Source organism: Cebidichthys violaceus, unplaced genomic scaffold, assembly GCF_023349555.1.
Source record: "Cebidichthys violaceus isolate CVI_PGR_0920_01 unplaced genomic scaffold, fCebVio1.0.p SCAF_5, whole genome shotgun sequence".
Classification (NCBI taxonomy): Eukaryota; Metazoa; Chordata; class Actinopteri; order Perciformes; family Stichaeidae; genus Cebidichthys; species Cebidichthys violaceus.
In genome coordinates this window covers 50,396-65,000 of record NW_027176705.1, presented here as the reverse complement: position 1 = coordinate 65,000, position 14,605 = coordinate 50,396, and the positions used below count along the sequence as shown (strand labels likewise).

General features: G+C 44.8%; 1 protein-coding gene across 1 annotated transcript in view; it reads right to left on the bottom strand.

The window, feature by feature from the left end:
* Nucleotides 1-14,605, bottom strand: part of neo1a (neogenin 1a) — a 73,728-nt gene that overhangs the window by 31,333 nt on the left and 27,790 nt on the right. The gene's annotated exons all lie outside the window — the stretch shown is intronic.

Genomic DNA, 14,605 nt, shown 5'->3' with positions numbered 1-14,605 from the left:
TCAAATGCACACAAGAAAAGCGTCTGTGTGTTCAGGGAATTCAACGCTTTTACTTAACACAACATCAACAAAAGACAAACTCAACCCCTAAAAAGTTGAGATTCTCTCAACTGAAACACTCAGAAACAGATGATGTTTATTTTAAACACTTCAGCCGTCACATTCCACAGCCTAGCCACAGAAATGTTTGTGATTTCATTTGGTGGTTGTCGTTTTTTTTTTTTGTTTTTTTTTTGGAGGAACAAACTCGACGAGATCTGCTTTCCATTTGCCTGGCAAGTGGGCGAAACAAAACCATACGGAAAGAATGTCTGTTTGACATTTCCATTTGTTTGCAGGTCAATGAAATTGACTGGAGGGCAAAGCTGAAATACAGAAAAAGGAGAATGCTAAGTGTAGTGTGCAAACGGTGTATTATTACTGGAGAAAATTGTTTTTGAAATACAAAGCGGCTGCTGGCATATTTGTCTGTCATGGCATGTGGACTAACCACGAACCTTTCTTTCAGTATCTGTTTACATTTCAAATTCCCCAGAGTTCATTGACTTTCGTGGTTGGAGTGGTACGAGGGATTTTCTGCTATTTGGTCCACGTACACTTCTGCACTCTCACACCCACTGTGATCAACATCTACACAAACATCTCAAGGTGTTTGTAGCTTTAAATGAATGTCAGTGTTTGCCTGTAGTTTCTTATTTGTGTGTGTGTGTGTGTGTGTGTGTGTGTGTGTGTATACACTCGGCTGTCTTTAGAAAGTTGTGTTTGCTCTCTGCTCAACACCTTGGATTTGAAATGGAACAATGATTTATGAGGTTAAAGTGCTGATTGTAATCTTTCATTTCGGATTATTTGACACAAACCTAAAAAAGAAAAAGAAAAAAATCAATTCATCACACACAAGGTTTGGTTGCAAAAGTCGATGTTTGGCTGAAGCTACAGCTCAGAGATTAGCAGATACTCGATATCTTCACTTCTTGCTTATTTCAGTGGGGTTTTTTTTGCCTTCAGTCTGGTCCTCAGGAAGTAAGACTCCGATGGATTGAAGTCAAGTGACTGATGAGTCTAAAAACAACATCTGCTGCGTTGTCTGTATGTTTAGGGGGGGGGGGGAGTAATATATAAAAAGGGCTAAAAGAACTCCTCGCTTCAACCAATTTGTCTGTCAACAACCTCAAAACAACCTTTAAGCTGGAAGTCAACACTTTAACCTCAAAGCCGCCGTTTCACTTCACATCCAATTTGCTGGGATGGAGCCAAAAAAACAAGAGGGAAACATATCATCGCCCTAATACTCTCTGACGGCAGTGTAAATTACCAGATGCTGAACAATAATCCTCATTTATAAAGACGCGCACACAGCGGAGGAAATAGCACAACGCTGCTGTGTCTCACACACACACACACACACACACACACACACACACACACATCATGAGGCTATCGCTGCTTAACCGTGAGCCGGCTCACAGGGTAAACAAGCGCTTGAAGCCCGTTTGTTGACGAGGAAGCACTTCCTGCATCACTAAAACGTGAACACAACCCGGGGAACGCAGAGGATTACACAAAGTGGAAATACACAGCAAATACTGTCACGAATTACTGTTGGAGAACAAAGTTCCACTCGTGATGAATACATAAAGCCTCTTCATTAGGTAAAACAGACACAGGGGGGGGAGATTCATGAATGCAGTCAAAATATTTAAGACAACTCCTGCTTCTTTACTTTGGATTAGCAGACCCAAAACCACACTGACTAATGTGACGGGTAGAGTTAGTGGAGGCTGCGTTCAGGCCTGCATGTAAAAAGACGTACGAAGGCTCGTTTACAACTAGACAGCTACTGAAACTGAACTACACATACGGACGAGAATAACGGATGTTTGACACATTTTCTAAATGATCCATTTCATATTAGGACCGTCATTCGACCAAAGAAATTCTTAGTCGACAAACGCTCTACTGTGAACGAGAGTTTCTCCACAGAGAATCACACAAAAGCACCACTTCTAAACTTGTGTTCATTACAGATGTGCTCATAGGTTCACAGCATGAAGAAGCGTTAAAACTACGAATCAGATCGTCTTTAATTAAGACCAAAACGGCCAAATGGTCAACTAATCTACTAAGAGGCGGAAGCCCTACTTTCAGTAATCATCAGGCAGATCTGTATCAGTACAACACGCATGGAAGTTACTGCCGCTTTATAGCTAAGGTTGCATCAGGAATGAATCGTCGCCTCTTCAGTTAGGAAGCATTAAAAGCCAAAGGAAGGTTGGAAGGAGAAACCAGAAGGGCTTCAACTGCTACTCAACAACCTCAAGCTGTGCTCCAGCTCACAAATAAGACAAGAAATATTACCGGTTTAACATACAGACGACCCTTTTCTGGAAAATACCCGGATTTCCCTTTTCCTTCTGTTTAAATGAGTCTGAAATATGTAACTACAGAAATAGGACGGGATCCCATGTGTCCAAAACACGTCTCATGTTCCTCAGTTTTTCTTCATCTGGAGTTGAGTCACCGCTTGTTGACTGAGACAGAAGAATGAGTGGAGCCAAGCTCGTACACAATGTATGTGTGCAGAAAAATCAAAAGAAAACCTTCAACTCGACTTTGTTGCCACCGAACTGTATGAGAGGAATCAATTTAAAGAAAACTGAGTTCAGACATTGGATGCAGCAAATACAACAAGGAACCCCATACTTGAGTAAAACTAATCCTGGCTTCAGTGTCAGAGAGATACTGTAAAGCCTGCTGAGAAATGCATTCTGGGATAAGCAAATGACCATTAGATGTAGTTTCCATCTTTATACACCTTGTCAGCTGTATGTAATTGACATGCTGGGCAGTTTTCTGTGTCCTTCTGACAATCTGTCTTGTACATGCATGCCTAAAAGTGTTACTGTAAGGAGGTGTCAGCCTCCCACTGCCGCTGCCAGCCTCTATTCATAGCTGATTAATAGTGCCATTAGTCTCTGTGCCAGAGGTAATGAATGGCTGGCATTAAGGCTTAATGAGGAAGGTTACTCTGGATCTGCATAATAAATCGGGGAAACCAATACGCAAAACAGTCAAGACAAAGACGTGCATAGCAAAGCATTCATCTTAATATTCAACGGGAGCAGAAGCCCTTTCTGAAATTAAAATAATTGCGAGAAGCGGTAAAGTTCTGATTAAAGCCTCATAACTTTTTCGTGCGCCGCTAACTCCATAATCCTTTGCTGCGTTTCCCCAGCGAGCGGAGCTGCAAAGTTACGCCAAGTAGTTTCTTCATCATCTGGTCTGAGAACAAAGATAAGAGGTGGTCTACCTCGCCGGCTCAGACGACGCACCTCCACCAAGAGAGCATAAATCTACTGAATGCAGATATCTGCCAGGAGCACCCACAGCACCGGAACTACCGATAGCCTTTAGAGGGGGGGACTCAGCGGGCCATGCCAGGCTCTGGCCAAATGGATTTTTCTCAGAACTAGTTTCCGTGTCTAATGTGGTTCGGTAATGACGACCGCACAAGAGACAGATCCAGCACAAAGCTCGCGGTCCATTACCGAGTCACTACTTTTATCTGGCGTACAATGAACGGAGCGTGGAGTGAATGCACTCAGAACCAACACGGAGCAGACCGTCGACTAAAGCTGGAAGTCTTTGTCCCGCTTCATACGAGCATGCAGCGGTCGCATATCTCTGGGCTAGTGGTTGAAGTGCGTGTAGATGATTAAAGAGAAATGTAAAGGTAACGTAAGTAACAACAGAACACTGCTGTGGGTTCTTAAGTAAATGTGGTGGAAGAAGGTCGGTTCCCTGAGAACAACTGCTGACAAATACGGCTCCCGTTTGCCGCTACAATCTTGTTCCTCTTGCTCCCTTTCAAAGATAAGACTGGAAAGATGAGCAGGCCTGACAGCTCCCGACATCGGAGCGGCTCCTTAATGCGCCGATAAACGAGTCGGAGTCGGAGAGAGAGAGAAGGTGAAGACAAAGTGAGAGGTGAGGAGAGAAGGTGGGGACAAAGTGAGAGGTGAGGGGAGAAGGTGGGGACAAAGTGAGAGGTGAGGGGAAGGTGGGGACAAAGTGAGAGGTGAGGGGAGAAGGTGGGGACAAAGTGAGAGGTGAGGGGAGAAGGTGGGGACAAAGTGAGAGGTGAGGGGAAGGTGGGGACAAAGTGAGAGGTGAGGGGAGAAGGTGGGGACAAAGTGAGAGGTGAGGGGAGAAGGTGGGGACAAAGTGAGAGGTGAGGGGAGAAGGTGGGGACAAAGTGAGAGGTGAGGGGAGAAGGTGGGGACAAAGTGAGAGGTGAGGGGAGAAGGTGGGGAGTGCGAGAAAGAGGCTGACCGAGCAGGTTGTTGTCGTTTTGTTGTCGTTCTCTTGGTTTCCTCTTGATTAACTTGTCGAGAACAATAATAAAGTCAATTTTGAACTCAATTTTCAACACTTACAAAATGCTTTTACAAGCAATACAACAATAAATGAAAAGCAATAAAGATGTGAGTCACTCATCAAGAAAGGGATGAAAGTGCTTTGTGCACAAGGGGAAATAATTAAATCCCTGCTAATTTCACTGCAGCCCCCCCCCCCCCATTAGAATCATTAGATTTGACTTTTGGACCTTTCCTGCTCCTTGTATTGTGAACACAGTGTCAGGTTGGTGAGGCACATCAGTGATGGCACACATTCCTTTTTGATAATCAGGAGACAGTCAAGTTTAAAGTGCAGATCAAAACATCACAAAGGCATAAAGTGTTCCAACTCGCTGACATAATCCAAAAAGAAAAACTCTTTCTGTCTCATACTGATTCTCCAAAAATGTCAAACAGCATCTTCCCCTCCGAGTTCCTCCGTTTCACTTTCTAGGGCACAATGATCGGAAAAATGTTTGAAAATGTGGCGTGTTCCTCAGGAGAGAAGTACGTTTGTCATTAATTAAAAGAAATACACGGCAATCCCAAAAAAATGAATGAACGTTGTCCTCATTAAGTCTTGAGTGTTTGGAAATACTTTTTTTTCCTGCAACGATCTTTAGGTGATGAATGTGATGACGGTGGGGCCAGAGGGGACACATCGACCTCAAGGCAAACTAAGAGAAGTAACTTCACACGGAATATTGAAAAAAAACGGGACTCGAAATGATAAACGGCGTAACGCAGCTTCTCCGCTTCAATAAGCGCAGAGCCTAAATGCTGACATAAAGGGTTTGAAGTGGGTCACAGATGTATTTATGTCTCTACACTCCCTAAACACTCCCGTGGTGGCGGAGACAAAGTGGGGAGTGGGAGGACCCATCTGATAGATCCATGGGCCTCCTGGATGCCATGTGGCGATGCAGCGAATGCTTTAGTAGGATTGAGGGGGTTGTTTGTACTTCTATCTATCAGGCGGCTAAAACCTCTGCGTGTGTTCTTGTTTATCGACTAGAGAAGCTATCACTCTGAAACCCTGCAGCCATTTTCCTCTTAAATGGCAGAGTTTGTTCAATTTCATATATATATATATATATATATATATATATATATTTATATATATATCTTGCTTTTCACATCCAAAATCAACATTCTGAAATTCCCCGTGGGTGTTCATCAACAAGGAGCAGGCATTTGCATGAGGTATGTTTTGGATGAGATGGCGGTAGGTCTGCGTTTGCATCTCTTGGCCCTTCGGCGATTTACGTCCCGGAAATTTGCTTTTTTCATAAAAAAAAATATGAAATAAAAAAGTGACAGTCCCTGCTCTTGGTTCTCAAAATAAACATGAACCAGAAGGATTTGTGGGACTGTGCAAAATGTCATATACATTCGACTGAGACCGGATCTCAACACGTAGGGGAAAACTAACAGCCTTATTTTTTTTATTTTAAAACGACGACGGTAATTGAATGGGGTCGGGTGCATCAATAATTAATTATCCGCTGTGTGTACATACAGCGTCCCTTCGCCGTCAAACACATGTACCCCCTTGATCCGTGAGCCACTGGTGAGTTCATTTGGTTGTGATTACTTTGTTTCCCTGAACGCCTTGCTGCAACACACACACACACACACACACACACACACACACACACACACACACACACACACACACACACACACACACACTTGCAGAAACATGCACGATCATGAGGCCAACAGCTGCTTGCCCAGACTCTGTATGCAAATGAGGACGTGCGACTATGCTATACAATGTAACCCCCCCCCCCCCCCCTCCTGGACTCCTCCTCCCTTCCCACTTTGACAAATCTGCATCATATGCATCACATGCTCCACTTGCCGGCTGGGAGAGGAGAGCGAGGCCTCTCGGGTTCGCCTTTTCAAGCAGATCAAAACAGCCGGTGACGCCGCGCGTCTCCAGAGCATTTCGCCACCGACGCCCAGGACTGGAAACACGCTTCTCCCCTCTGCACTGCCTGCCTTTGTATCCTATTACCTTGGAGGTACACAAATACAATTCAACCTTTCCAGGGCAACAGAGCGAGTCTGGGATGGAGTAATTGATTTCAGAGAAAGCTCTGCGTGGCTGTGTGTGTGTGTGTGTGTGTGTGTGTGTGTGTGTGTGTGTATACATGCACTTGCGACGTTTTATGTATAAAGTGAGTGGAGCTGAACAACCAGGAAAAGGGCTGAAAAGGTCAAATAGGATGTTTTGCAGAAGTGGGAGCAGCTGTACCGCCCCCCCTTGGGAGACTCGCTAACAAACTGGCAGCTAATCAGACTCCAACTGCACCGATAAAGCGGCCTCCCTGGGTTCGACCCACTGAGAAGCGGCTATCGCGCAGCGCTAGCAGGCAGCGGGATGCCCACAACCCGCTGTGATGTTACTCTCTATTCTACTTTTAGCTTATGGAAACTGGGAGGGCTCGGTGGAGAGGAAAAAGGGAGGGGGGGGGGAGGACCCTGCTAACAGGAGAAATAAAAGCTCCAGCTTCAGTGGCGCCGCTCACAGGGGTCAGCTGCCTGCAGCTAAGGGAAGGGTGTGAAAGGAAAGTGATGTTTTTGTGCCATGTGGTACTTCCAATTACTGCACCCAGAGGACCGTCCGCGTCCAACAACATCAGATCGGCATCCTGGATGAGTGTGTGTTGGAGGTGGAGGGTGTTATATTGTAAAAAAAGGGCACGTGTTGGTGTCAGATTTCTCTCACACACACACACACACACACACACACACACACACACACACACACACACACACACACACACACGCAAAGCCTAAAACTGGTGTTGATAACAAGACTGACCTTCAAAAAACAGCACCGACGCAGGCACTGAAGAATAATTTTTAACCTTTTTTTTTTTCTTTCTCGCTTTTCTGTGCAAAACAAGAGCAACATAGACACCCATAACATGTTGCACTTAGCACTGAGGCGACAGGCCATTTATAAATGAGGCAAAGTCTTCCACCACGGTTGAGTAAATACAACCCATAGAAAAGTTCAGCCCGTTCTGTCAGAGCCTTGTGTACACACACACACACACACACACACACACACACACACACACACACACACACACACACACACACACACACACACACACACACACACACACACACACATATCAACACCCCTGAGAGAAAGAGCCACAACACAAACACTTACTTAGCCATCAGCGCTCGAATAAACAGCAATTTAGTGGAGGCTGATTTCAGCTCTTCACAATCAATTTAGGCTCCAATCCCTCTGATCAGCTTCCTACAGCCCCCAGTGGGGGAACGCATTCACTAATCACTATCACTAACATGGTGTGTGTGTGTGTGTGTGTATATTTCAGTTAAGACACTGTGTGCACATTTTAGGGCTTTATCCCCCTAATTTGAATTTCAATATATTTCGCTATGAGGCAGAATTTTAGTGGAATATATTCACATTTGCATATAATTAATATTTTCCATCAAACGCCACAGATTTTATATTCCCATTTCATGATCACAAGCATTTATAATACAATAACTACAATGCTCTAAATAAAACAACAATATTATGACGTTTGTTTAATCAACGATATCCCACCAATAGCAAATACTTCTCAAGACTGCAAGTCGAGATAACGGCACTCATTATTATAATAGCACCCGCAGTGTAGAACAGGACCTGCAGCTACATGTAGCGAGCTTCAAATGGAGCTGCTGAAGAACAGCTACATTTGTTGTTAATTGATGTATTTTAATAGAAAAAAAGGATTCAACTACTTTTTTGGAGGAGATTTTATCCCCCAGTTGCACTTCATTCGCTTGTGCTTAACGCCAACAACAGACTCCTCTCCTCCTCTCAGGCTCCTGATCTCAGTTTCTGCTGCATCACACCAATGGGACGCTCAGTAGAACATAATGTTGACTTTTGGAAATTGCAATTTTTAAAAAAAAATAGAACACCACAAACTGCAGAAATGACCTTGGAGTTGAATCAAACCCAGAGAGATCGAACATTCCAAAGTTCATGAAAGTAGTAATTGTTGCAGGACGCCTGCAACAGACCGACAGGCATTCTATCCACCGCCCTTCTGTAGGCATGCGTGCGTTTAGTCACTTGTATATTATGACAAAGTGGTGAACAAATAGAGCCGAGGTAAGCGGGAGAGAGCAGCCTTGACGTCCCGATTGCTTGATCGAACGACGACAAACGATTTATCGGTAAGAGCGTTATTTGTTTGCGTCCATGTGACGTCACACAGCCAAAGACCACGTGTGTGTGTGTGTGTGTGTGTGTGTGTGTGTGTGTGTGTGTGTGTGTGTCCCAGCAGTACGCGACATGTTGTTTAACCGTCACATTTTCACACCGGCGCCCGCTGTTGAAGGAACACTCACATACGCCGCTGACACATTCACATGCTCACAGCGTTACACACGGCGCTCCTGCTGGCCCGGCCGTGACCCTGCTAGCAGATGATGGAGCACACCGTATTCCCTGAAGTGGCGCCTGGGCTTTTCAGTCAGTGCGGGTAGAGTGTGGCTGGAGGGAAGGGTCTTTTAGCAGCCTATTCTCACTTCTTGATTTGAAGAGGGAATAAGGGTGACGCTGGGGATGTAGTGGAAGGATTCCCTGTCTGTGGCTTGTCTGCCACAAATGTGTTCGGGGGATTTTTGTGTTGGTTTTTTTTTGGCCCACTCGAAACTTGACTGAAACAGTTTCTTTGTTGTTTAATCACGATCTAGTTACATTTTATATTATACGGATATATTAAGTGAATTTCTTTCCTCGGCACTAGCTAGAGGCGCTACTACAGTACATCACACTGACAGCAGTACTGGGAGAGACCTTCTTTTAAGTAGCTCTCTTTACTTTCAATTCAATATCAATTCAAATACTTAAAAGTGGACAACATCAAGATGTATTTGTACATAAAACCCGTCCCGCTCGCATGTCGGCACACAACCACGACGGTGGATTCAGGCTGCCGTGTTTTCCCGTCTCTCATGTGTATCAGCGGTCCATGCGGAAACAATTACTGCTCGTGTCGAAGCGGTGCCGTTTCAATATTTGGGGCGACTGTTTGTGTTACAAATTTTCTACAGATATCAGTTCTGTTTGGAAAATGCATCTCTCTTAAGGCTTAGTGCAATATTTTAAACATAAGGTGGAAGAGTTTGGAGCTTTCTCTTCTCTTTGTTGCTCACAGTGTGAGCAGAATCGCTTCTGGCAACCAGGTCCAGAACATCTTTCTTTGGCTTTGTGTTCAGTTTATAGTCAGCTGGCTGTAATGGCTGTGGTCTAGTTCTCTGTGTTCTTCATGTCGTGGTTGTTTGTTGCCAATACTTTTTTTTCCCCCTTGTGGGTTAATATTTTACGTCAGATTGTTTTTGTGTGGCTCAAAACAACTAAATCGTATCCGATTCATTCATTTTAAAAAGGAAAAGGTGTGAAAAGACACACATTCTGACTTCATCACAGCCTCACAGTCACCACTTTGTCTCCTTTTTTTCTTGTTTACAATGCCGGTAAATCTGAATGAATCATACTTTTCAAATAACTGATCTCACAAAGTGTAGCTAGTCCACATTGACAAAAGTTAGCCGGCATCTAATTCAGATCTGCTTTTATTTGTCAAAACGTGCGGCTGCACCCGGCGAGTAAAAGGGACTCTGCATTTAATTGGGGCTCAGCTTTTAATGGCACTTTTACGGTATGCTAACAGTACACAAGGCTCCACGGTGCCTCTAATTAGTTTGTCCTCACAGGCTACATTAAACTTCCACTTCATTTGGTTTCATGTGTTGTGCGTTAGTAACGTCTAAATAAAACTCGTGTGGGTTTTCTTCACTTCTGGATCCTTTCTGGGGCCTAATCCTTATTAGGTGTTAACTGTCTTGGCCCAGATCAAAGCCAATGAAAAAAAAATCCCGGTGCTTGTGTTTATTTTTCGGCGGCGCCAAGTCATCTGCAAATACTGTAAGAGACTCCTGGTCTCTGTGTCATTTCACAGGAAGGTCTGGTGCTCAAGTCTGCCGTAATTAATTGATTTACTAATGAAGTTACGGTGTGTGTGTGTGTGTGTGTGTGTGTGCGTGTGTGTGCGTGACTCTCTAAATAACCCTTCCAGTATCTGTCACGCTGCAGCTTTGGGGACAGCACACGTGTCGCTTTATCATGCCAGAGCTCCTGATGCCTGCGCTCATAAACACACGGAGTGATGGAGGGAGAGGAAAACCAGGAGACACCGTGAGCACTCAGGCAGCGATGAGGCATCTCCATCTCTCGGTGGGGGTCGAGTACCTCTGATGGGAGGGGAGGACAGGACTCTTCTGTTTACTGCCACAGGTCTAAGGAGGAGGGGAGGGGAGGGGGGGGGGGGAACTAATGGCAGCGTGGCTTGATAAAGGGGGAGGGGGAAGGGGAAGGGAGAGGAGGGTTAGAGGTAAAAAAGAGGGAAGCACAGAAAAAGGGGAGGAGAAAGAGATGGAGGGATCGAGGAGGACCGCTTGGCTGTTTAAGCTTTTGGATTCAACAAAAGCTGGAATAAATACAGCGTCATCCTTTCTTTTCTCCCCGCCTTAAGCCGACCTGAATACCAGCTAGCAATACAACCCAACAGGATGAAGAAGTGTCGCACGCTATCGAGCATCGACCGACGTTTATTTCACTCGCGTTATCTTTTACCTGAAGAAGGCAAAGTAGTGAATGAAATGCCTCCCTTTCATTTGTCTCAATGCAGTTGACTAAAGCAGCGCGACAGCTCGGAGCCGGCGCATCCAAACAAGCTCCCCGGCTCTCCAGTGAAGTACTTGGTTTGGGCACTAGGAGGCAAAATGTCAAAACATTCATTCAAGTAGGGATGCAGAGGAGCGATAGAGGGACAGACAAACTCAGACGAGGGAGTATTTCCATATTTTGAAGCCAGCACGTCTTATGGAAGGAGCAAAAACAAGCATTCAGATGCAAATGGGAGTGCATCTCTTCAATTTATGCAAACATGAGAAAGCTAAAAAAAAAAAACATGCACTTAAGGGCGAAACGGCAAAGTGAGTGCATCCACTTCTCTTTTGTTTGCCAATGTTAAATGCAGATCTGTATGCATTTTTCATATTACGATTCAAACGCGGGTGCTTGAATCTTTAACTTGACGTTTTAAACAAGTGGGCTTCTATGTGGCCTTGGATTCGTGATTGAGTTGTTCAAATTAGAAAACGCAATGCTTTTCTTTTTTCCCCCCCGACTGTTTCCAAAAATGTAAACGCTATACGCAGCTCTCCACTTCTAGAATGTCATCCTAAAAACTAAATCATTCTTTCAGCTCTGCTCTGGATCTTGAAGAACTACACAAAAGGCAGCCACACTGCAAAAATTGGGCATACATTTTAGTTTGCCACCATATCAAACTTCAGACACGGTCCTAGTCTTTGTACTGTACGTGGCGGGATGACAATCATACGAAGGAGTGCTTTGTCTAGGCGTGCACAACTTCAAAGCTGAAAAAACGGGACCCATTTCCTCTGCAAGCTGTAATTGCCGCCTGCTACAGTATCATGCATAAACGCTTCACATAATCATGTGCTTGGAAAAAGGCCGCCAATTGTTGCTGCACTCTGTCTATGCACGACACGTGACTATAATCCCTGAAATAGCATATCCTCTGTAGCTGACTAACCTCCCTCATGATCATTTTGACAATAAAGGTCTACGGCAGCAAACATTGACACTGCTAGCAGGGAATCATCATAACAGCTGGAAGTGGTTGTATTTATAGCCTAAGTACAGAGAACGTGGGCAAATGTGCTGAGAGTTTAATAGAGCCTCATCAACGGTATCATTTTTATTCTTCTTTATTGATTCCAACTACCGCTCATGTGGCCTGGATTTAATACAACTAATTGAAAGCATTTTTCTGTTCGTGTTTCCATGATCACCACCGACTTGTGTCGTAAAGATCTTGATCTGGCTGGTGTGTGGTAGCACTAGTAAGTAATATGACATAAAAAATAACCAGTGTACGACTAACCTGGTAGTACACGGTGACACGGGGATTAAGAACAACTATTGAGGAACAGCCAATCTTCTTGCAGATGTTCTCGTTTGCTTACGTAGGTCATATAGAGGCTAGAAAATGTCCTAACCAGTTAATGACTCCTTCTCGTAACTTAAAGTCAGTTTTAACTCGCTTTTCTTCTCTGTGGCAGAATGTAAAGACTTACAGCAACTAGTACGACTACACAAACCTCCAGCACTCTGAAAAGACGACGTCTGAATGGGGCAGTTTTACAAGGGACGTTAAGAGGCGCTTACTTGGCCTGCAGCAGACAGCTTAATTAGGTCCGCTTTTGGCATTTCTACTCCTATTTACCCACATCTGCTTGCAACTAGCTGACCCGTATTGCACATGGTTGTGGAATGTCCAGGAAAATAGTTCGAGACTGCAATCTTGCAGTCCTATTTTTGAACTCCACTCCCACCAAAAAAAAAGCAGGTTTTTTTTAAGGAGTTAGGATTGCCGAAACAAAATGAAATAAGCTTTTGTTTTCTCTTCTGCGGACATCTGTCCACAGACTAACCCGTTATCATCTGCTGCACCGGAGTTCAAAGCCGTAAGTATTGACACAAAGCACATATCACAATTAACAACAGTCAGGATACTGTACATACGCTAACAGCCGACAGCTGACCTTTTTCCATTCCAAACATCCACAAGTGGGAATCATCAGTGGAGCCACATTTAACTGCAGCTGGCAAGTGTCAAGATGAAGATTAAGACGACTAATGAATATTAGCCGACTTGCAGCCGCTGGGTGTTTAGATGCAGTTCACCCCCATTGATTTCCCTGTTGGGTGAAGACAACTTTATCCCCGTGGCAAGTCCCTGGCTTATCTCCCCCGACAGCAAGGCAGCCGACAGACAGACGAGGGGTTTTCTGGCCCCGTTTCAAGGCGATCCGAGCCGGGTAGGTGTGAGCGGGACACCTGACCGAGGCGAAACACACAGGGGCAGCAAAGAGCAGGGGGAGCGTCTGCGTACGACTGGGTTAGGAAGTGGACAAAGATGTCCAGCTGTGAGCGGGTAGCCATAGGGATAATATTCGAGCCAGCACAATTATCACAAAGCCCAGTGTGTTGGATTATCACAGAGAGCAGGTGGCTGTGAAAGACAAGGAGAGAGAAAGTGAGGAGAAAGGTGGCAGATGGCTGCAGGATCGTATGTGTCCAGGAGGAAAGAGAGAAGAATGCAACAGAGGAGAGGCTCTGTCCGTGAAATATGAAGCCATTGCCAACAGTAGGTTAGCTTAGCTTAGCGTAAAGAGAGCGAGCGGCGCAAAATCCGCCCCTATGAAGTGTAACACACATTATATCCTGTTTCGTCTGTACAAAACACACCTGATAGGACAAGTTAATTGGAATGTTTAGAGGTGTTGGAAGTCGGATTTTGTAACCGTTAGAGACCAGGCTAGCAGTTTCCTCTTGATTCCAGTCTTTGTGCAAAGCTAAGCGGCTGTTGGCTGTAGCCTAATGTTTATATAGAGTGTACTGTACATGAGAAATACCACTCGACATGAACTCAAGGAAGATTCATTTCAATATCGCGTCACAGAGCCGTGCCCACAAAACACTAATAGCTGAAGAAAAAACGAGATGATTTCAAACACATCCTCATTGATTCGCCGCTGCAGCGCGACGCTACACCTCTGTGACAGGAAATTGCTTTGACACAGAGAAGCAGGCATTCGTGGAGAGTGCTGCAGTGGATGTGTCTGTACAAGCACAGGACGTCAATAATTTACAGGGAGAATAAACAGCATCACTGCGACTCCAGTTGTTTTCTAGATCTATCCTCTGAGACTCAGATGGCGACTGGATAATAAACTGATGAATAAACTGGAAAACTTTCTGGTGGTAGGTGCGTTTGGATTAAGTGCCGCTGTGACGAAGACAGAGGTACACACTCTGTGTGATTTTTTTTTCCGTGGATTAAACGGAGATTCATTTGGTCAAAGCCCCGCTCAGGGTAGACCCGTGTACAAGGCCAGCTGCCGCAGTAATTCCTCCCATTTATCTTCAACTCAAAACAAATAAAAAGAAAAGACTCGGGGCCATGTAAAGTGGCCAAACCCGTATCAATGGTGTCAAACACACACACACACACAATACACAATGAGCTGCAGGTCATCATTATTTCTGACTTACTGTCCTCCAA